The sequence below is a fragment of the Lissotriton helveticus genome, chromosome 4_1 (genome assembly GCF_964261635.1).
Source record: "Lissotriton helveticus chromosome 4_1, aLisHel1.1, whole genome shotgun sequence".
NCBI classification, from domain to species: domain Eukaryota; kingdom Metazoa; phylum Chordata; class Amphibia; order Caudata; family Salamandridae; genus Lissotriton; species Lissotriton helveticus.
The window spans coordinates 1112197973-1112221141 of NC_136063.1; positions in this window are offsets into that span (position 1 = coordinate 1112197973).

The window sequence follows — 23169 nt, forward strand, 5'->3', positions numbered from 1 at the left end:
AAGATGTAAACAAAATCCGTGTGACACTCGCCACTAGGGAACAAAAATACAAGGTACATTAGTGCAGCCTCCTAATAAGTCATCCAGGATTCAGTACCGGTCTCCAAAAAGAAAGGGGAGCGTAAAGCTCATATTACTGGTCCGACCACTATTGATTAGTTCACGTAATTGTTATATCGAACGCAATACAACCCGAGGTAAAGATATGCGTGTAACATCATTCTTGCTGCCGTTCGTATTTAGGGGCCGATTAGGATGGAGGATTTTCCGCCGGCCCGGAGGAGGCGGAAAATCCTCTGCGGAGTCACCAAAGACCCACCGCCGCATTACGATGGCTGGTGGGTCTTGGTTTCTGTCCGCTGCTTTTCCGCCGCGGTCGGATTACAACCGCGGCGGAAAAGCTCTCATTTGGCTGGCAGTGTCTATCAGACACCGCTAGCCAAATTAGGATGCATTAGTAAACATGCTTTTCCGCTGCGGTTTTTCCGCCGTGGAAAAGCATGTGTACTTTTGATTTTGGGGGCCCGTTGCGGGCCCCCAGGGTGTAGGCGGGTGGGGGGTGCACATGGGGGGTACCTATGGTACCCCCCAGTATTTACATGCACAAAGCGGCAGGCACCGCGCGGTGCCTGCCGCTTTGTGCATGTAAATGTAAAACATGCACTTTTAACATTGCGGCGGGTGCTGCTTGAAGCAGCACCCGCCGCAATGTTAAATATCCAGGATGTGACCGCCAGGGTGGCGGTCACATCCTAATTTGCACGGAGGGACCGCCGCAGCCCATGCGGATGGTCCCTCCACCTCTGGGATGGCGGACGGACGCAAGTCCGTCCGCCATCCTAATCGGCCCCTTAGTTCATTTAAAACCAAATATTTAAATTAAAAAAGTGTACAACCCACAAGAATATAATCAGAGCTATTTCTTCTCCCAACATATCTATAGCAACTAAAAATCCCAAATTAATTGTCTAAATATAATCCAGACCATGAATGAGTTTAAGGACATAAGCAAAAAATAAACTTGTACCTGCAAGTAAAGCGATCGCGACGGAGAGTACTCCGATCAGCATACAATTCTCTGCGTGTTGCATCAGCGCAATCTTCAAATGTCTATTTATACAATCCCAGTATGGTAGACAGCAACAACATCCACTCCTAAATGTGCTACACCCCTGGGAATATATATCGGCACCATCTTGGCCTAGGCAAAAATTATTACGATCGTATTAACCGGCTGAAAGAATAATCCGCATGTTATATAATTGTGTACCTGATTTTCATGTAATTCTCATATTTGACATTGACTGAAGTGGTTATAAGTGAAGAGCACAAAAAACACGAACAGCAATCTAGCATGTGTTGTCAGCATATATCTCTATGAACTACAATTATACCATGTAAATCTAAAACATCCATTGTTTTAAGACGACAGATTCTACAATAGTAACTCTATCAAAATGTAAAACACACGCGGTGAGCGAAAAGAAGTGTCACATTAAAGGCTAGTCCGAAACATGCCTACTGATTGGAATAACCACTAATATATTAAAATAATTAGTATCCCGCTGAGGGCATAATAACAAAAGGGAGTCCTGGATCAATATGTCTATTTGATACATCCTCTATAATAATAAATAGTCGTAAATACTATTCATGTTGCCAGTGCGCACTAACCTCAGCTGTTTCAGTCTAGTAGTCAAGACACGAGAAAAGCGAACCACACCATAATAAAAACCAAGAGTCATCACCACATCAATAAACAAAAGGTATTACGAACACCTAAGGATAAAAGTAGTTAATGTGCAAAATGCAGACCAGAAGAGATTAGAAATGTGGGGAAAGCAAAGATATATGCATAAACACATATAAATACGAAATACCAAGATTCAGATGTACAGCATATAAGTGAAGCAGTTAGCATATGTTCATTTAAGTGAGGGTACAACAGAAAACTAATACATGCTGTTAATGCCGTAAATAAAGATTTGTTCCAGAGCTTATCGGGTAACATCTCAAAGTCCATTCATCAGAGGGAGCAACATTCATAAAACATATGTTGTTAATAAGCTTAAAATAAAATTTGTTCCATAGCTTGTTTAGTAAAACAAATCATAACATCATCATCCTAGAGCGCATATCATTTCTGATGTAATAGAGCATGTTATTGGTAGCAAGGGAATATCATTTGTTAATATAACATAATAAATGCCACCCAAGTACAGATCATCAGCATCCTGAGACATCCATCACCTCTGGAGATGTATGCAACTTTATATTCCCAGGAAATATTGTAGTTCAGAATCAATGTTGATGCTCATTTCCACTGTATGTAATTTTAAAATCCATGGGGCTTCACAATGTTGTACTTTTAGTTCTCTATTACTCCCTCTGCTATCACTTGGTATTGCTTCAATACCATGGAAAGTAAATGCCAGCTTTGTGCTCTGTGCTGTACACTCAAAGGCATGGGTCACTATTGGGTATCTTGAATAATGATTTTTCAATGCTCTTAAATGCTCCGATATGCGGTCTTTAAGACATCATATAGTGCTCCCGATATACATTTTTGTGCACTTGCATACAATAGCATGAACCACAAATTTTGTGGAACAGTCAATGTGTAGTTTAGTTTGATATTTATTAGATCCATTATATTCAAATTCAAATTTACCGTGTATCGCTAACTTGCACATGCTACGGTTTACACACTTATATGAGCCCGTATTAAGTTGGTGTAACCAAGGGCGTTCCGAGTGTCTTACTCTTGGGTAGCTAAGGCTGACAATATTACGTAGTGTTCTACCCTTATGGTAAATGATGCTAGGATTCTTGGTGATTAGGGTCAGATGTCAATAAATACCAATGTTTTTTTTAGTATATTGTAGATCTTATATGACCAAGGCTGGTAGTCAGTCACAATTTGTCAATGATGAGGCTAAGTTGGTGTCTTGTTTACCCTTGGGTTTTAACATGTCAGTTCTGGATAATTTTAAAGCCCTTTGTCTAGCTTTGTGTTCAGTGCTGGGTTCATATCCTCTAGCCAGAATTCTCAATTCCATAATACCGGCGCAGTCAACAAAGTCTAAATCATTATTGCAATTTCTGCGAGCCCTATAGAATTCGCCATAAGAATAGTGTTAACTTGAACTCTAGGATTTGCACTGGTTGCATGCAATACAGAGTTACATGACGTGCTTTTTCTGTATAGTTTACAATTGATTTTATCATTATCTACAAATAGTGCTACATCTAGAAACACAATTCTTTCTTTACTATATGTCATAGTGTGAGAAGTTGGCCTGATGTATGATGTCTCCAGTTCTGGGGGCACCTTATATCAGTCCAAACAATCCCTTATGGTGCTGGTTGTAAGTCAACCTTATAGACAAGCTATCCTAGGGGTAGCATGGACTAAGCAGCCTTAAAGGCTTAACTTCAAAGGGCGAGTAAAGCGAGCTCTTTTACCATATACAATCCTGTAATATCAAATGAAAGGACACCACACAAGTTATATATTATCAAAATATATGTATTTATTCTTAGAATAATCCCCACTACTCTTTATGAGCAATGAAGCACAAGCGTTTAAATAAAAGCACAGTTAAACATAGACAAGTTGCACGTTTTGGATGAGGCCGGTGGCCACTCAAACCATATATCAATAAAGTGGTATAACAATCACTAATCGATCTGGGGTAAGGTCTAGGGCCTTGGGAATCACTTGGACTACGAGGCACTAACAGCAGTTAGGGCGGGAAAAACCCGCGGAATTCGGGTGCAGTGCAGAAAGCACAGGCATGCACCAATGTAAAGTCAATGGTGCGTAAAAGTTATCGAGTTACAGTTTTAAGAGTCTTCCGACTGGCCTAGAAGAACAAAACTTTAGACTTAGACACTAGAGGTGTAAAACACTACAGGAGCACTGGCGTTCAAGAGTTACCTCACCCACAGGAAGCGGGTGCACAGGTGCAAAGGTGTGTCGGGTTTCGTCACGAAGATCTAGGGTGCCTGGAGATGAAGATGCTGCAGGCGTCCAGAAGAGAAGTGTCCGGTGCGATCCAAGTGTGGATCGAAGTTGTAGAGTACCTGAAAGCAGAGGGGACAGAGTCTGGGTCACTAGCCAGTGACCAGGAAGGAACCAGGAAGGAACCAGGCAATGTCGGGCGCAATCAGGTTGATGTTGTGTAGCTTCTCTCCGCTGCCACGTGGTCTCTGGGGCACCGAGGATGTCCTGGAGTAAATCACGAGCTGTCTCACAAAGGCTCTCGCTGTCGGCGGTGTCGGCTTCAAGATCAGAGTCAACATGCCTTGGCAAATGCAACCCACGCAGGAATCAAAGATGGCTTAACACTCGGACCAGCAAGGTCTGAGCGGGTGCTCCTTTTCAGGGGAGCGAGTGCCAGTCTGGAGCAACTAGACTAGCTGTGTAAATTCAAGGTTTCGTCGGTACTGGGGCCCACTAGCCAACAGGCAAGCGACCGGACCAATGCGTCAAGCAGAAAGATGCAAAAGGGCCCCACGCAGCACTCGTCGAGTGTGGAGGAGTGAGCTTCGGTGCACAAGCTGCTCGGGGCTGGAGCTTCTCAGACTCCAATGCACAGCTTCAAGGGGGCCTTGGATGCTGCACGGTCAGCGCTTCGTTGTTTCTCCAAGATGGCCACTCCCACGCTTCAGGTCGCCTCCACGGGTCTCAGCTCTGCAGGGACTGTGGATTGGGCTGTTAGAAGGCAGGCACACTGGGTCTTGTTGATCTCTGTTGCTCAAGTTCCAGCGGGAACTGCAACAAAGCAAACGTCGAGGTGCTGGATGGTGCCTGTTTGCACAGGGTGGTCACTCCTTGACCACAAGGGAGATTCTTCAGTCTTCCACGAGGAGTGGGATGTCTAAGGGTCCAGAGTTTCGTTTCATAAGTTTCAGTCAGGATAATCTGATGTGCATTGGCAGTGCTCCCACCTATATTCCAAATCTGGGGGCTGGATTACCTGCTAGGTCCCTCCTATGGGTGGGACCTGGGAAGGGGGTGGTTACACCCCTTTCCCTTTGTCCAGTTTTGCACCAGGACTGGGGCAGGATGGCCCCAAAACCGGTTTGACTGGAATCTGCCCAGGGACACCATGTGCGCCCCAGGCAGTGTCTAGTTTCATTCAACCCTCCCTGCTACAATCCACTATCTCCTGTCTGGGGTGGTGTGACACCTCCCTGTGACAGGAAACCCTTTGTCCAGGCGTCCTCTGCCGAGTTTCGGTCAGCAGCAGGAGGCCAGACATGTGTCTGTGGCAGCAGCATCCATTTTGTGATGCTGGGGCTCTGGTTAGGATTAACCGCGTTTTTAGTAAAGTAACATGCCTGCACCCTCTAGAAGGGTGGGATGCTAGCCCCATTACCAGGACTGGCAAGGAGATAGTATTCCACTGTGTATGACACCAAACACGACATGTTTTGATAAAGCCAAACCAGAGTTGCAATAACCGTAAGGATTATAATGCACTTAAGAGTATATGGTATGGCAGTATCACAGGAACAGCATTAAGGAATTGGTCCCAACACTGCAGTCAGGCTCAGCTCATGCTAAAGCACCATCTCACATAAAACCAAGCACTCTGCCTCCAGGACTGTAAAGGCCTGCCATAGGAGTGACTGATAGGTATAGATGTGTCCAGATATAGGTTTAGACATAGGTATACTACATCTAAGCAAGGGGTGAGTACACCACCTTGCACCAGCTGTGGGAACAGCCAGTTGTGTCGATTTAAGTACCAGCCAGGGGTGGCAAAAGATATGCTGCAGCCCCTGGTAGGCCTTGGATGCACCTATGCCCTTGGCACCTATAGTGCACTGGATAGGGGCTGACAAGGTGTCCAGTACCAAATTGGTTATGTACCTACAGTACATGTCTGTGAATTTAGAGAGAGAACAGCAGGCTGTGGGTCTGATTAGCAGGCCCACAGCCATATTAAGTCAAAAACTAGTGAAGCAAAAAGCAAAAAATTGGGGTGACCGTAGGATAGCAGACCCTACTCTCGTACACAACCCCCCCCCCCCCAAACGCAGGGACATTCAACTTAACCTTGACCATATAAGTCTTCATGTTCTAAGTGGAAGTACCTGGAGAGACCATCTGCATTACCATGGTCAGTCCCTGGGCGGTGCTCCACTGTAAAGTCCATCCCCTGTTTGGAAATGGACCACCTGAGTAGTTTGGGGTTTTTACCCTTCATCTGATTAAGCCACAAAAGGGGCTTATGGTCTGTCTGAATTAGGAAGTGAGTACCAAACAAGTATGGCCTCAGCTTCTTCAGGGCCCAAACCACAGCAAAGGCCACCCTCTCAATGGCTGACCAACGTTTCTCTCTGGGGGTCAGCCTTCTGCTAATGAAAGCAATGGGCTGGTCTTGACCATCTACATTAAGTTGTGAAAGCACAGCTCCCACCCCCAACTCAGAAGCATCTGTTTGAACAATGAACTGTTTGGAGTAGTCAGGACTCTTAAGGATTGGTGCAGAGCACATGGCCTTCTTCAGGTCATCAAATGCCCTTTGACAGCTAACTGTCCACTGAACCTTTTTGGGCATCTTCTTGGATGTCAGATCATTCAATGGTGTCACAATGGACCCATAGTTCTTTACAAATTTTCTGTAATACCCAGTCAGGTCCAAGAAGGCTCTGACTTGTGTCTGGGTAGTTGGAGGTGCCCAGTCCTGCATGGCCTGGATCTTGCTCTCCAAAGGTTGAACTTGGCCTCCACCTACTAGGTGGCCCAAGTACACAACCTTGCTCTGCCCTATCTGGCACTTGGTAGCCTTGATAGTCAGGCCTGCCTTTTGCAGGGCCTCCACAACCTTCTTCAGGTGGATCAGGTGATCCTCCCAGGTAGAGCTAAAGATAGCAATATCATCTAGATATGCTGCACAAAAGTCATCCAACTCAGAAAGGACTTGATTCACCAACCTTTGGAAGGTGGCAGGTGCATTCTTCAAACCAAAGGGCATCACCACAAACTGATAATGTCCACTGGGGATAGAGAATGCTGTTTTGGCCTTAGACTCCTCAGCTAACCGGATTTGCCAATAGCCAGCTGTCAAAATCAAATGTGCTCAGATATGTGGCAGAAGCCAACTTATCAATGAGCTCATCTGCCCTTGGAATGGGATGAGCATCTGTCCTAGTGACAGCATTGAGACCTCTATAGTCCACACAAAATCTCATTTCTCTCTTTCCATCTTTGGTATGAGGTTTTGGCAAAAGGACTACTGGGCTGGCCCAGGGGCTCTCTGATGGCTCAATCACTCCAAGGTCTAACATTTTCTGCACCTCAGCCTTTATACAATCCCTGACATGGTCAGGTTGCCTGTAGATCTTGTTCTTCACAGGCAGACTGTCACCAGTATCCACCACATGGGTGCACCAGTTAGTTTGACTGGGTGTAAGTGAAAAAATGTGTCTATGGGCTTGCAGAACCTGTCTGCAGTCCATCTGTTGCTGGTCAGTGAGGCTGCCTGCCAAGGCTACTCCATCAACTGAGCCATCATCAGGGTTTTGGGAAAGCAGGTCTGGGAGAGGGTCACTCTCTTCCTCCTGATCCCCATCTGTAGCCATGAGTAAACCCATGCTTTCCCTGTCAACAAATGCTTTCAACCTGTTTCCATGTGGAGCACCCTGTGGGGGTTCCTAGGGGTTTCAAGGTCCACCAAGTAGGTGACCTCTCCCTTCTTTTCAAGTATGGTGTAGGGTCCAGACCATTTGTCCTGGAGGGCTGCTGGGCCCACTGGCTCCAACACCCACACCTTCTGCCCTGGCTGGTACTCAGTCAGAACAGCCTTTTGGTCATGCCAAGCTTTCTGTAATTCTTGGCTGGCCTCCAGGTTATTTGGATGCTTTCTCCATGTACTCAGCCCTCCTGGAGCGGAGACCAAGTACATAGTCCACAATATCAAGTTTAGGCGTTTTGAGAGGTAACTCCCATCCTTCCTTCACAAGACACAATGGACCCCTCACAGGGTGGCCAAACAAAAGTTCAAAAGGGCTGTAGCCAACCCCCTTCTGTGGGACCTCTCTGTAAGCAAAGAGTAAGCAGGGTAAAATGATATCCCATCTACGCCTGAGCTTTTCAGGTAATCCTTTTATCATTCCCTTTAGGGTCTTGTTGAATCTCTCCACAAGCCCATTGCACTGAGGATGATAGGGTGTGGTGAACTTATAGTTCACACCACACTCTTTCCACATTGCTTTTAAGTATCCAGACATGAAGTTAGTACCTCTATCTGAAAGTACCTCCTTTGGAAAGCCCACTCTGGCGAAAACTCCAAGTAAGGCCCTTGCCACAACAGGAGCTGTTGTGGTCCTCAGGGGAATTGCCTCTGGGTACCTGGTGGCATGATCCACTACCACCAGTATAAATCTGTGCCCAGATGCTGTTTGGGGATCCATTGGTCCAACAATGTCAATCCCAACTCTCTCAAAGGGCACCCCCACCACAGGTAGAGGTATAAGGGGGCCTTTGTGGTGCCACCTGATTTGCCACTGGCTTGGCAGGTGACACAGGAGCGACAAAACTCCTTGGTATCTTCTGACATGTGAGGCCAGTGAAAGTGAGGGACAAGCCTGTCCCAAGTCTTGTTCTGCCTAAGTGTCCTGCAAGGGGAATATCAGGGGCCAAAGTTAGAAGGAAGCCCCTAAATTGCAGAGGTATAACCAACCTCCTGGTTGCACCAGGCTTGGGGTCTCTAGCCTCTGAATAAAGGAGCCCATCATCCCAATACACTCTATGGGTACCTTGAGCATTCCAAGCAGCCTCAGCAGCAGCTTGCTGTCTGAGGGGTACAAGTGAAGGGCAAGTCAACTGAGCCTGCTCCAGGTCTGCCCTTGAGGGTCCCCCTGTCCCCAGAAACTCAACCTGATCAGGTTCAAGCTCTTCAGAGACAGTCTCCTCTTGGATCACAGAATCACCCTCCTGTGAGGTCTGATCCTCAACCTGGGGCAAGTGGGAAGGCACTACCTTGACCCTCTTGCTCCTTCTCTTGGGTTGTGGTTGGTCTATTATTTCAAGATCCACCACAGGTTCAGGTAGGCACTACTTGGCCTGGGACCTGGTTACAGCAAGGACATGGGCTGAAATCCCTAGCATTTCTGCATGAGTCCTGTACTCCACTTCTGACCATAAGGATTCCTCAAGATCATTGCCCAACAAACAGTCAACTGGGAGGTCTGCACTAACAACAACTTTCTTGAGGCCAGTTACCCCTCCCCAGGAGAAGTTAACAACAGCCACACTATGTGTAGTAGTGGCATTGCTTGCGTTGGTCACTAGGTAATTCTCACCTAGTATCATCTGTTCAGGGTCCACAAAGTTAGGTGTCACCATAGTGACACTGGCACAGGTGTCCCTGTAGGCCTGAGCCAGCTTCTCATTGATTAAAGGCGTCTGTCTGTACTTGCCCAAGTTATTAGGACTTATAGTAGAGGGCATAGCTATGTTCCCCTCACAGATCAGAACTGCCTGAGTAGGGATTCTGACTAAGCCAGATTCCATCTCAGTACCCAGGGTTAACCCCACTATAGCCTTGGGTTGTGCACTACCACTGCTAACTGTACTAGGGGGTGCAGGTGTCTTAGGGACTGCAGTGGTAGGGGCTGGATTTCTCTTAGTGCATTCACTTCCCCAATGAGAAGTGGACTTGCAAAAGTTGCACCAAGGTTTCTTTGGGCCATCATTCTTCTTTTTCTTGTTACCATTTTGGGAACCACCCTCCTTATTACTATTTTGGGGGCCTGTAGAAGACTTCTGGTCTTTTTCTTTCTTATTTCCACCCTTCTGGTCTGCTTTCTTCCGATCACCTCCTTGGTTCTGGGGTTTCTGCTTAACCCTTGTTCTGACCCATTTGTCTGCCTTTTTTCCCAATTCCTGGGGAGAGGTCAGATCAGAGTCTACAAGATGTTGATGCAACAGCTGGTTTGTACAGTTATTAAGGATCTGTTCTCTCATTATAAGATTGTACAATCCTGTAGAGTCTGAAACTTTACTTCCCTGCAACCAACCCTCCAGAGCCTTAGTGGCACAATCAACAAAATCAGTCCAGTCTTGAGTCTGTGCTTTTTGGGTGTCTCTGAACAACAACCTGTATTGCTCCGTGGTTAGGCCAAACCCTTCAATAAGAGAACTCTTCAAGACAGAGTAGTTTTTAGCATCCTCGGGTCTAACTGTGAGGAGCTTATCTCTCCCTTTCTCAGAAAAGGAGAGCCACAATATTGCTGCCCACTGTTCTTGAGGGACCTGCTGCACCATGCAAGCCCTCTCCAGAGCAGTTATCCATTTGTGATTATCATCCCCATCTCTATAGGGGGGCACAATCTTACTCAGGTTTCTATGATCATAGGACCTGTCTTGATCTCTTGGGTTAATGCTGACACCAGTGGGGATCTCCCCACTTAACTTCTACTCTCTTGCAAAAGCTAGTCTAGCTTGGGCCAGGGCTAATTCCTCTCTTTCTATTTGGAGTTTCACTGCTCTCATCCTGGCCTTATGCTCTCTTCTTTGAGGGGAAGTCATTCCTCTCTGTGATTCTCTTGAGGCACTAGAAATATGAGAATCCCTGGAAGGGCTTCTCTCTCTCCTATTGCCTGGGAGAATCCGGTTATGTACTCTGGGGAGGTGCTGGCCCTCTCCATTTCCATGTAGGTCCAAGTTGGCTAAGCCTTACCACTGGTACCTGGGTATCCCCTTGACCATGATCTGACTCTTCACCTTCTGATTCAGGGTCTGCCTCCTCATTTTCTACTTCTGGGGAGGTGTTCTCAGTATCTAGGGGGTTCACTCCATCTCCTGATCCTGAGGTAGCTACTCTAGCTTTCTCAAGGTCATCCTTTTCTAGGATGGCTATCATGATATGAATGGTAGGGTTGTGACCCTTTCTCACCTTCCTTGCAGTGCACAAGGCACTCAAGTCTCTGTGGCTGAATTTGTCATAGTTTGAGGTTGCCTGTGGAGGGTCAACCGTCACAGGTAGAGAGCCTGTAGCTTCACCTGTGCCACACATGACTCTAGTGTGGTGTAAGTAATGCACCTACCTACACTAAGTGTTTTCCTACTGTACCTTGCTAGTGAGTTGTAGTCAGGGTGTGCTAAGCCCTTCTACCTACAACTACTAAGTTCAGTAGAACTTAAATATGCTAAGCTTTTATTTATATGTACCTATGGTACTTAATGTGATCTTTCAATTTGATATAAGATTGTAAAGGTAAAACAACAGCAAAGCTCGAATCCGTACCGCTGCTCACCAATGTGAGAAGTTGGCCTGATGTATGATGTCTCCACTTCTGGGGGCACCTTATATCAGTCCAAACAATCCCGTATGGTGGTGGTTGTAAGTCAACCTTATAGACAAGCTATCCTAGGGGTAACATGGACTAAGCAGCCTTAAAGGCTTAATTCAAAGGGCGAGTAAAGCGAGCTGTTTTACCATATACAATCCTGTAATATCAAATGAAAGGACACCACACAAGTTATATATTATCAAAATATATGTATTTATTCTTAGAATAATCCCCACTACTCTTTATGAGCAATGAAGCACAAGCGTTTAAATAAAAGCACAGTTAAACATAGACAAGTTGCACTTTTTGGATGAGGCCGGTGCCCACTCAAACCATATATCAATAAAGTGGTATAACAATCACTAATCGATCTGGGGTAAGGCCTAGGGCCTTGGGCATCGCTTGGACTACGAGGCACTAACAGCAGTTAGGGCGGGAGTAGCCCGCGGAATTCGGGTGCAGTGCAGAAAGCACAGGCATGCACCATGGAAAGTCAATGGTGCGAAAAAGTTATCGAGTTACAGTTTTAAGAGTCTTCCGACTGGCCTAGAAGGACAAAACTTTAGACTTAGACACTAGAGGTGTAAAACACTACAGGAGCACCGGCGTTCAAGAGTTACCTCACCCACAGGAAGCGGGTGCACAGGTGCAAAGGTGTGTCGGGTTTCGTCACGAAGATCTAGGGTGCCTGGAGATGAAGATGCTGCAGGCGTCCAGAAGAGAAGCGTCCGGTGCGATCCAAGAGTGGATCGAAGTTGTAGAGTACCTGAAAGCAGAGGGGACAGAGTCTGGGTCACTAGCCAGTAACCAGGAAGGAACCAGGAAGGAACCAGGCAATGTCGGGCGCAATCAGGTTGATGTCGTGTAGCTTCTCTCCCCTGCCACGTGGTCTCTGGGGCACCGAGGATGTACTGGAGTGAATCACGAGCTGTCCCACAAAGGCTCTCGCTGTTGGCAGTGTCGGCTTCAAGATCGGAGTCAACAGGCCTTGGCAAATGCAACCCACGCAGAAATCAAAGATGGCTTAACACTCGAACCAGCAAGGTCTGAGCGGGTGCTCCGTTTCAGGGGAGTGAGTGCCAGTCTGGAGCAACGAGACTAGCTGTGTAAATTCAAGGTTTCGTTGGAACTGGGGCCACTAGCCAACAGGCAAGCGACCGGACCAATGCGTCGAGCAGAAAGATGCAAAAGGGCCCCACGCAGCACTCGTCGAGTGTGGAGGGGTGAGCTTCGGTGCACAAGCTGCTCGGGGCTTGAGCTTTTAAGACTCCAATGCACAGCTTCGAGGGGGCCTCGGATGCTGCACGGTCAGCGCTTCGTTGTTTCTCCAAGATGGCCGCTCCCACGCTTCAGGTCGCCTCCACGGGTCTCAACTCTGTAGGGACTGTGGATACAGCTGTTGGAAGGCAGGCACGCTGGGTCTTGTCAATCTCTGTCGCTCGAGTTCCAGCGGGAACTGCAACAAAGCAAACGTCGAGGTGCTGGATGGTGCCTGTTTGCACAGGGTGGTCACTCCTTGACCATAAGGGAGATTCTTCAGTCTTCCACGAGGTGTGGGATGTTGAAGGGTCCAGAGTTTTGTTTCATAAGTTTCAGTCAGGATAATCTGATGTGCATTGGCACTGATCCCACCTACATTCCAAATCTGGGGGCTGGATTACCTGCTAGGTCCCTCCTATGGGTGGGACCTGGGAAGGGGGTGGTCACACCCCTTTCCCTTTGTCCAGTTTCGCGCCAGGACTGGGGCAGGATGGCCCCAGAATCGGTTTGACTGGAATCTGCCCAGGAACACCTTGTGCGCCCCAGGCAGTGTCTCGTTTCATTCAACCCTCCCTGCTACAATCCACTATCTCCTGTCTGGGGTGGTGTGACACCTCCCTGTGACAGGAAACCCTTTGTCCAGGCGTCCTCTGCCGAGTTTCGGTCAGCAGCAGGAGGCCAGACATGTGTCTGTGGCAGCAGCATCCATTTTATGATGCTGGGGCTCTGGTTAGGATTAACTGCGTTTTTAGTAAAGTAACATGCCTGCACCCTCTAGAAGGGTGGGATGCTATCCCCATTACCAGGACTGGCAAGGGGATAGTATTCCAATGTGTATGACACCAAACACGACATGTTTTGATAAAGCCAAACCAGAGTTGCAATACCGTAAGGATTATAATGCACTTAAGAGTATATGGTATTGCAGTATCACTGGAACAGCATTAAGGAATTGGTCCCAACACTGCAGTCAGGCTCAGCTCATGCTAGAGCACCATCTCACATAAAACCAAGCACTCTGCCTCCAGGACTGTAAAGGCCTGCCATAGGAGTGACTGATAGGTATAGATGTGTCCAGATACAGGTTTAGACATAGGTATACTACATCTAAGCAAGGGGTGAGTACACCACCTTGCCCCAGCTGTGGGAACAGCCAGTTGTGTCGATTTAAGTACCAGCCAGGGGTGGCAAAAGATATGCTGCAGCCCCTGGTAGGCCTTGGATGCACCTATACCCTTGGCACCTATAGTGCACTGGATAGGGGCTGACAAGGTGTCCAGTACCAAATTGGTTATGTACCTATAGTACATGTCTGTGAATTTAGAGAGAGAACAGCAGGCTGGGGGTCTGATTTGCAGGCCCACGGCCACATTAAGTCGAAAACTAGTGAAGCAAAAAGCAAAAATTTGGGGTGACCATAGGATAGCAGACCCTACTCTCCTACACATAGTAAATGACATATTGTACACATTGTTATTCATGTAGTCACAAAAATCGTTTAGTTCTAGCTCACTCCTTGTCCAGATGAGTAAACAATCGTTGATATACCTGCCATTGTATACTATGTATTTGTGTCACTTGCCTCCAGATGGACCCCAGATTGGCGCCGTCTCAAATCTCCCCATGAAGAGGCAGGCAAAGGACGATGCAAATCTGGAACCCATCGCGACCCCGCGACGTTGTTGGTACCAATCACGTTTGAATAAGAACATCGTGTGCTCTAAAAATATTTGCAACATTGTAATCAGCATTTCCGAATGTTCAAACAGTTCCACTGGTCTTTTGGATAAAAAGTGTTCAAGCGCCAAAAGCCCCAGATCATGTCTGATATTAGTATAAAGTGACACTACATCTAGTGTCACCCAGGTCATGGATGTATCCCAATTAATATCCATAAGGATATTCAAAATATGTTTAGTGTCTCTGATATTGGAAGCTAGGTTGCTCACATAAGGTTGTAAGAAAGTGTCAACAAATTCAGAGATTTTTTCTGCAGGACCCCCTATTCCTGACACTACTGGCCTCCCTGGTGGTGTGGTGGCATGTTTATGAATTTTGGGGAGGCTGTATATACAAGGAAATCTCGGTTTATCCACCAAAAGGTATCTGTACTCATCATCATTAAGTAGACCCTCGATATTCCCCCTTTTCAACTTGGTATTAATGTTTATAGTTATTTCAAATACTGGATTGTGTGTTAATTTTTTTATAGCAGTTTGCATTTGATAACTGGCCCATTAGTTCTGCTTCATACATGACCATATCTATTACTATAATGTTACCGCCGTTATAGGCATCCCTAATGGTTATTTCAACATTGCTACTGAGTTGAGTAAGGGCTACTTGTTCGTTCTTTGTGAGGTTGTTAATAAATGGCCCCCTCATCTTATGTCTCATAGTCTCTTCTCATTTATCAAGTTCTTTGTTGACAATCTTGTGAAAAATCTCAATGTTGTTACCACTGGCCAGCATCCATTGCGGGTTATCGCGTCACACGCTGGAATTGAGGGACGTGGACGGACTTATTGCCGATAACGGAAGACGGTTTTTAGGTTGAGTTCACAGAAGGCTACAATGAATGAGGATCGTCTGATTCATTTGGAAATGATGCTCCGTTAAGGCTTTTCTGGATTGAAGGTCAACTCATCGGTTTGGGGACATACATATGCGACACCGTTCTATACTCTCTGTCGTTCCAGCTCAAACTGAGCAGAGTGGGTCTATCTATTGAATAAGAAATCTGTGATCCTGATGAGAACCCTATAAATTGCTGGGTTCGAAACTCGTCAACCTTTTTTGTGTGTTGTTTGGTCAACCAAACCTATGTTTTTGTCCACTGGTGCACTGTAAATAATTATTGCATTTTGTAGACTGTGACAGTCTTGAATTAAGTTGTGCACCGTGGTGAGGTTGTAGTAGAATTGTATGGTTGTTTGACCTTGGTTAATAGATTTTGCATTCCTGGTCTGTGGCCATGGAAAAGTTTTGTGTGGTGGTATTAAGCCCGACTGGGGGTGGCAGATGGATGTGGATGTTGTGATGATTGGTTGAGTATGCTTGAAGGAATGAATGAAGGGATGCATTGAGTGTTTGTTGGTGTCTCTGTGATGTGTCTTGAATTGGATGAAGTTTGTCTTTTTTGTAAATATAAATTGTGCATAGATATTGAATGTTGTTGATAAGCAATTTAAAAGCTTCTTGTCAAATAAAATGATTAATGGCACTTTAAAGAGTGTAGACCTATATGTTTAGTCTCCTAGGTCTAGATATTGAAGAATCTAAGGAGTAGCACTCAGTATTGGCACTTGTTTTGATTTATTGTTATAGTGACTCAGCCTTACTGAGTAGAGTCAAGGCCCTTTGGTGTTTCTTGTGCAAATGATTTTAGAGAACAATGTGTTCTTATCCAAACGTGATTGGTACCAACAACATTGCAGGGTCGCGATGGGTTCCAGATTTGTGCCGTCCTTTGCCTGCCTCTTCATGGGGAGGTTCGAGACGGCGCACATCTGAGGCCAATATGGAGCCAAGTGGCACGAATACACAGTATACTATGGCAGGTGTATCAAAGATTGTTTACTCATCTGGACAGGGAGTGAGATAGAACTAAAATATTTTTTTGACTACATGAATAAAAATGTGTACAATATGTCCTTTATTATGACATATAGTAAAGAAAGAATTGTGTTTCTAGATGTAGAACTATTTGTCGATAACAATAAAATGAATTGTAAACTATACAGAAAAAGCATGTCATGTAACTCTGTATTGCATGTGACCAGTGCACATCCTAGAGTTCAAATTAATGCTATCCCATATGGCGAATTCTATAGGGCTCTCTGAAATTGCAGTAATGATGTAGACTTTGTTGACTGTTCTGGTATTATGGAATTGAGATTTCTGGCTAGAGGATACGAACCCAGCACTGTACACAAAGCTAGACAAAGGGCTTTAAAATGATCCAGAACTGACACGTTAAAACCCAAGGGTAAACAAGACACCAAATTAGCCTCATCATTGAAAATGGTGACTGGCTACCATCCCTGGTCACATAAGATCTACAATATGCTAAAAAAAACATTGGTATTTATTGATGCTGACCCTAATCTTAGTATATACATCACCAAGAATCCTAGCATCATTTACCGTAAGGATAGGACACTACATAATATTGTCAGCCCTAGCTACCCAAGAGTTAGACACTCGGAACACACTTGGTTACAGCAACTTAATATGGGCTCATATAAGTGTGGAAACTGTAGCATATGCAAGTTAGCGATACACGGTAAATTGGAATTTGAATATAATGGGTCTATTAAATATCAAATTAAAGAACACATTGACTGTTCCACAAAATTTGTGGTTTATGCTATTGTATAATTCACAAAAAGAAGGGTACTGAGTTCCTAAGTGATGTGTTAATCACTCACAAGATAAGGTTAAAAGGTACCACAGGTAATGAGGAGGGGGATTCCTCCTTTTGGAACTAGGGCCCTCACACACCCAGCAAGCTAGGTGTCATGCTTCATCATAGGGGCCTGCTCCTCGCCAGGCCGGGGCTCCAATGCCCGACGGGCACCCTTAAAGGGGCTCTTCATCGGAGATCTTTTGTTTCTTGCCGTAAGGGTGCCTTGGGTGTAAGGGGCCAGGGTGAGTGTAGATGTAGGAAGTGGTGATACAACAGGTAAAGGAGTCCTCTGTGATTACATTTATTCTGCGAGGGACCCAGCTTGATTAAAAGTCAATAGGGAAGGGTAACTCTTTTGTTATAATGTGACAAAAAGCGAACTCAACTCCCAGATGGTCGACATGTTTCTCGCCCTATATTGTCAAGTAGTGATCATTGGCGATTCTTCAGGACCATGTGAATAAAAGGAAAACTATCTACATGTGGGTGGAGAGGTGCAATGCTACCTACCAATAGTGGGACATTACCCTTGGATATGTGAGTCAACCTAGTTAGGTATAAAGTTTTGCCTCATCAGTTGCAGCGAAGTTTATAAGACGCATACAGCGATGTCTCTGCTCCCATTCGGAGCCCGTCGGCAGACCTACCCCGCTCTGCTGCTTCCTGGAATTTGAATATAATGGGTCCATTAAATATCAAATTAAACAACACATGACTATTCCACAAAATTTGTGGTTTATGCTATTGTATGCAAGTGCAAGGACAGAACTCATCGGGAGAGCTATCTATGGGTCCCATTGTTCCTAATATCAGGACCCCAAATTTGGGGATACTGCCCACGTGTAGCATTAACGATAAGACCCTGAAATTAATATCATGGAACATAGCTGGTGTTATAAAGAACCTGAGGGATCCCGATTGGGCAAAGTACATTGACTCTGGTGATTTCTGCCTTCTTCAAGAATCATGGGCAAACCCCCACAGGGTAGGCTTCAAGTCTTTTGGAATTGGTGCCACCCCCTCTGTAAGAGGAAGGCCATCAGGTGGTTTAATTACCTGGGTCAAAGTAACTTTGAGGATTAAGGTTGAAGTTATAGACTCAAGCTCGCTGGACATACTGGCACTAAAAATCACAACTAACGAAGGGAAGATACTCTATTTAATTAATGTTTATAATAGACCCGCTTCGGTTTCCAAGGAATCAATAACTTTGGCAAAACTGAATTCCTTTTTAAGTAAAATAGCTGATAAAGAAGATGTCATTGTAGCCGGTGACCTAAATTGCAACTATGAACCAATCTTAGGGCTGAGCGACGTCTTTGATGAAGAAGATCAGGCAAACAATATTCCCTAGTTGGATAATATTGATCCTGTACATGGTTCAGTTCTGGCAGTTCAACTAATGAAGTTGTCCGCGGAACATGGTCTTAGGGCGTGTAATGGCCGCCTCCCATCTGACGCTTCTAAAAAAACAACATTCCTTAGGAACAACTGCAAAAGCAATTTAGATTTCGTAATTGTTTCCCTGGCTATCTGGCAGCATATGATCGACTTTGAGGTGAAGGACAGGATAGAGAGTGATCACTGTCCCTTGGACTTACAGTTAGATGCAAGCTTGGTACAGGGGGCTTGGGGTGCAAACCTAACTGACCCTCATGGTGGACCATGTAACGAGATCCTTGTTAGTAACAATAGACAAGCCCTAAAGTGGTCTCATATACTGGAGCATGGTGACATCCTCGCAGAAATTTACCTACAATTTGCAACTTCCTTGTCGACCTTTATAGGCACCATACCTGAGGCCGATAACCCGGGACATTTTATTGCACTACACAATGCGCTTTTTGGAACCTTGAAACTCCTAGTTACAAAAATGCCAAAAAAGAATCACCAGAAATTGCAAAGTTTGTCCCATAGCAAGCCATGGTATGACAAGACATGTAGAAAATCTAAAGCAAGTCTTATGTTGGCGATTAAAACTAAATCATTGGATGCTATCAGGGTGGCAAGAAAAGAATATAAACAGGTGCAGGTCGATTCAAGGAAAGCTTGGGAGGAAAACATCTGGGCAGATATGTTGGTTGCTGCAAAGGCCATGGACAACATAGGATTCTGGAGGTTGGTTGCCAATGGGAACCATGAAGACAGAGTTTTTAAAGATGTTTACCGTGACGAACTCACGTGGGTTAATCACTTTACTACTCTTTATATAAAATACGATGATGCCACAAATGTTCCTAGTGAAGAGGCTCCATGGTTTACACCTTCTAATGCTAACTTGGATTTCACAATAGAGGAAACCGAGGCAGCCATCAATGCAGTGAAAAATGGTAAAGCGCCTGGCTTGGATAAAATTCCTGGGGACCTCTACAAGCATGACCTAAAGGTATGGGCATCTTACATAAACTATTTGTGCAACATGCTGTCGTGTAGTGTAGATTTTCCAGAAAGTTGGCGGGGAGCCGAGATTGTTTTCATTTTTAAAAAGGGTGATCGGTCGGAACCCTCTAATTACCGACCAATTAGCCTAATGGACATTCTTCAGAAAAAAAATTCTAGGCACATTTTAAATCATGTAAACATATGGTTGGAAGATAATTCGATTCTCACGAAGTTTCCAACTGGGTTTAGGAACAAAGTGAGCACCATCGATCAAGTCTTTAGATTTTGTTGCCTTTACTGGAAATACGTTCAGATCAAAAAGGGACATTTATACGTTGCTTTTGTAGATCTCAGAGCAGCTTTCGATCTAGTGTCACGAGATCTTTTATGGAGAACCCTCCATGAGGCAGGGCTACCCAAATGTGGGCTTGTTCAGATAACCGGGTTGCACGCCAAGAATTATGCTAAAGTAAGATGGGACCCAAATGGGGAACTAACCCAGAACATACCTATTGAGCGTTGTGTTCGTCAAGGCTGCGTTCTGGTCCCCACTTTATTTTCCCTTTTTGTGAACGACATTCCTACACACCAAGAGGGTTGCAAAAATGATTCCCCAAAATTAAACGGGGAAAGGGTACCCGCACTATTATTTGCGAATGATACCATCTTAATCTCACAAACTAAGAAAGGTTTACAGGCACTACTTCATTCATTTAGTGATTATTGTGATAGGAAAGGTTTGGAAATCAATTCCAAAAAAACTAAATGTATGACCCTAAACCCCATTAAACCACAAAAAGGTTATCTAACATTAAATGGCCAAAAACTGGAAACGGTTCAAAACGTTTCCTACTTGGGGATCACCCTTGATTCTAATTTTACGTGGAGGCCCCAAATTGAGAAAAGTAAGCTAACATTTACTCAGAATACTATCCCCGTTCTAAGGAAACAGGGTGCAAGTATTAGTAAAGCTGTGTCACCAGCATTGGAGCTATTTAAATTTAAAGTCCAATCGGCAGCCCTTTATGGTGCCGAGATTTGGGGGCCAATGTCAAAGAATGCTTTTATGATTTTAGAGAATAAGTTCATGAGAAGCCTTGTAAGTGCCCCAAAAGGCACTCCTTTAGTACCACTTCAGTTGGACCTAAATGTTAAAAGAACCGACCATCATACAATTGTTCGGCCTCTAATGCTTTGGGTGAGACTCTGGCAAACACCAGAATTACTTGACTTTAGAAATGGGTTAATAGAACTAATGGGTTTAGATGTAATGAATTCCAATGCTTGGCTAAAACATGTTAGACTGTGGTTTATTAAGATAGGTTTATCCCCTTTTTGGGAAAATCTGGAAAGGTTGCCGCATAATTAAAAATAAATGGTGAAAATGGCTTTCTGGGGTTTTATCAATAACCAACTGACAAATGGAAATAGCGGAGGGACGCTAGTAAATAACTTTTTAAGCTTCAAGGATGAGCCTCTTTTTGAGAACTTCCTAGACGAAGTTGAGCCCCCGCTAGCTAAAACCCTTTTTATAAAACTAAGATATGGTAACCTCCTGACCAATTCAACCCTGGCACGCTGGTCTAGAAGGGGTAATGTTGCTTATGACCCAGCAATCAGTGAAACATGTACTATGCGAGGGTAATTGTAAGGAGGATGACCAGCATATCCTATTCTTCTGCTCAGCCTATGTGTCAGCTAGAAGAAAGTGGATCAAACCCTTATGCAACCTCTTTGGAATAAGGTCATGCAAGACAGCACTTAGAATGATCAAATCGGAAACAACTCAAACAATAGTATTCAGTGTCAGCAGAATTTTGCTTAGTATCCACTTTGTGCGCAGAAAAAAAGGCCTAAAGTTAAAGGGGCAAAATTGTATAAACACTTGTTTACCTGGTTTTATTCTTTTAGTGATTCGATTCTATGAATTTTTTATGGTAACTTTGACAGCTCCATGTTTAAATGTTCAAAAGCTAGGTTTGCTTTATTTTTCCATATTTGTTTTTTTTAAAAACAGAATTGCATTGATTTATTATCCACAATCGTTGGTTGTTTTGAAAATGTGGTTTGATATGTATTTCTTTTTTCTCATGAAATGTGTTGCTGTGTAAATCTTTTATGGCCATGTAGTGCCGAAATAAAGATTAATAAAGTAAATGTATGCAAGTGCACACACATGTATATCAGGAGCACTATTCCATGTCTTAAAGACCGTATATCGGAGCATTTTAGAGCATTAAAAAATCATGATTTTAGATACCCAATAGTGACCCATGCCCTTGAGTGTACATCACAGAGCACAAAGCTGGCATTTAATTTCCATGGTATTGAAGCAATAACAAATGATAGCAGAGGGGGTAATAGAGAACGAAACGTACGACAATGTGAAGCCCAGTGGATTTTAAAATTATATGCAGTGGAAATGGGCATCAACATTGATTCTGAACTACAATATTTCCTGGGAACATAAAGTTGTATACATCTCCAGAGTTAATGGATGTCTCAGAATGCTGATGATCTGTACTTGGGTTGCATTTATTATGTTATATTAACAAATTATATTCTCTTGCTACCAATAACATGCTGTACTACATCAGAAATTATATGAGCTCTAGGATGAAGATGTTATGATTTGTTTTACTAAACAAGCTATGGAACAAATTATTTTTTAAGCTTAGTAACAATGTATGTGTTATGAATGTTGCTCCCTCTGATAAGTGGACTTTGAGGTGTTACCCAATAAGATATGGAACAAATCCTAATTTATGGCATTAACAACATATGTTACTTTTCCGTTGTCCGCTCACTTAAATGAACATATGATAATTGCTTCACTGAATCTTGGTATATCGTATTTATAGTTGTTTATGCATATATCTTTGCTTTCCTCACATTTCTAATCTCTTCTGGTCTACTTTTTGCACATTAACTACTTTTGTCCTTAGGTCTTCGTAATACCTTTAATTTATTGACGTAGTGATGACTCATGGTTTTTATTATGGTGTGGTTCCCTTTTCTCGTGTCTTGACTACTAGACTGAAACAGCTGGGGTTAGTGCGCAACATGAATAGTATTTACTACTATTTATTATTATAGAGGATGTATCAGATAGACATATTGATCTAGGACTTCCTTTTGTTATTATGCCGTCAGCCGGTTACTAATTATTTCAATATATTAGTGGTTATTCCAATCAGTAGGCAGGTTTCGGACTAACCTTTAATGTGACACTTCTTTTCACTCACCATGTTTTTTTTAAATTTTGATAGAGTTACTGTGGTAGAATCTGTCGTTTTAAAACAATGGATGTTTTAGATTTACATGGTATGTTTGTAGTTCATAGAGATATATGCTGACAACACGTGTTAGATTGCTGTTATTGTTTTTTGTGCTCTTCTATTATAACCGCTTCAGTCAATCTCAAATATGAGGGTAAATACGTGAAAATCAGTTTCACAATTAATAACATGATGATTACTCTTTCAGCCGGTTAATACAATTGCAATAATTTTTGCCTAATCCAAGATGGTGCCGATATATATTCCCAGGGGTGTAGCACACTTAGGAATGGATGTTGTTGCTGTCTACCATACTGGTATTGTAAAAATAGACATTTAAAGATGGCACTGATACAACACGCGGAGACTTGTATGCTGATCGGAGCACTCTCCGTCGCAAGCGCTATACTTGCAGGTACAAGTTTATTTTTTTGTTTATGTCCTTAAACAGTCTGGATTATATCTAGACCATTATTTTGGGATTTTTAGTTGCTATAGATATGTTGGGAGAAGAAATAGCTTTGATTATAA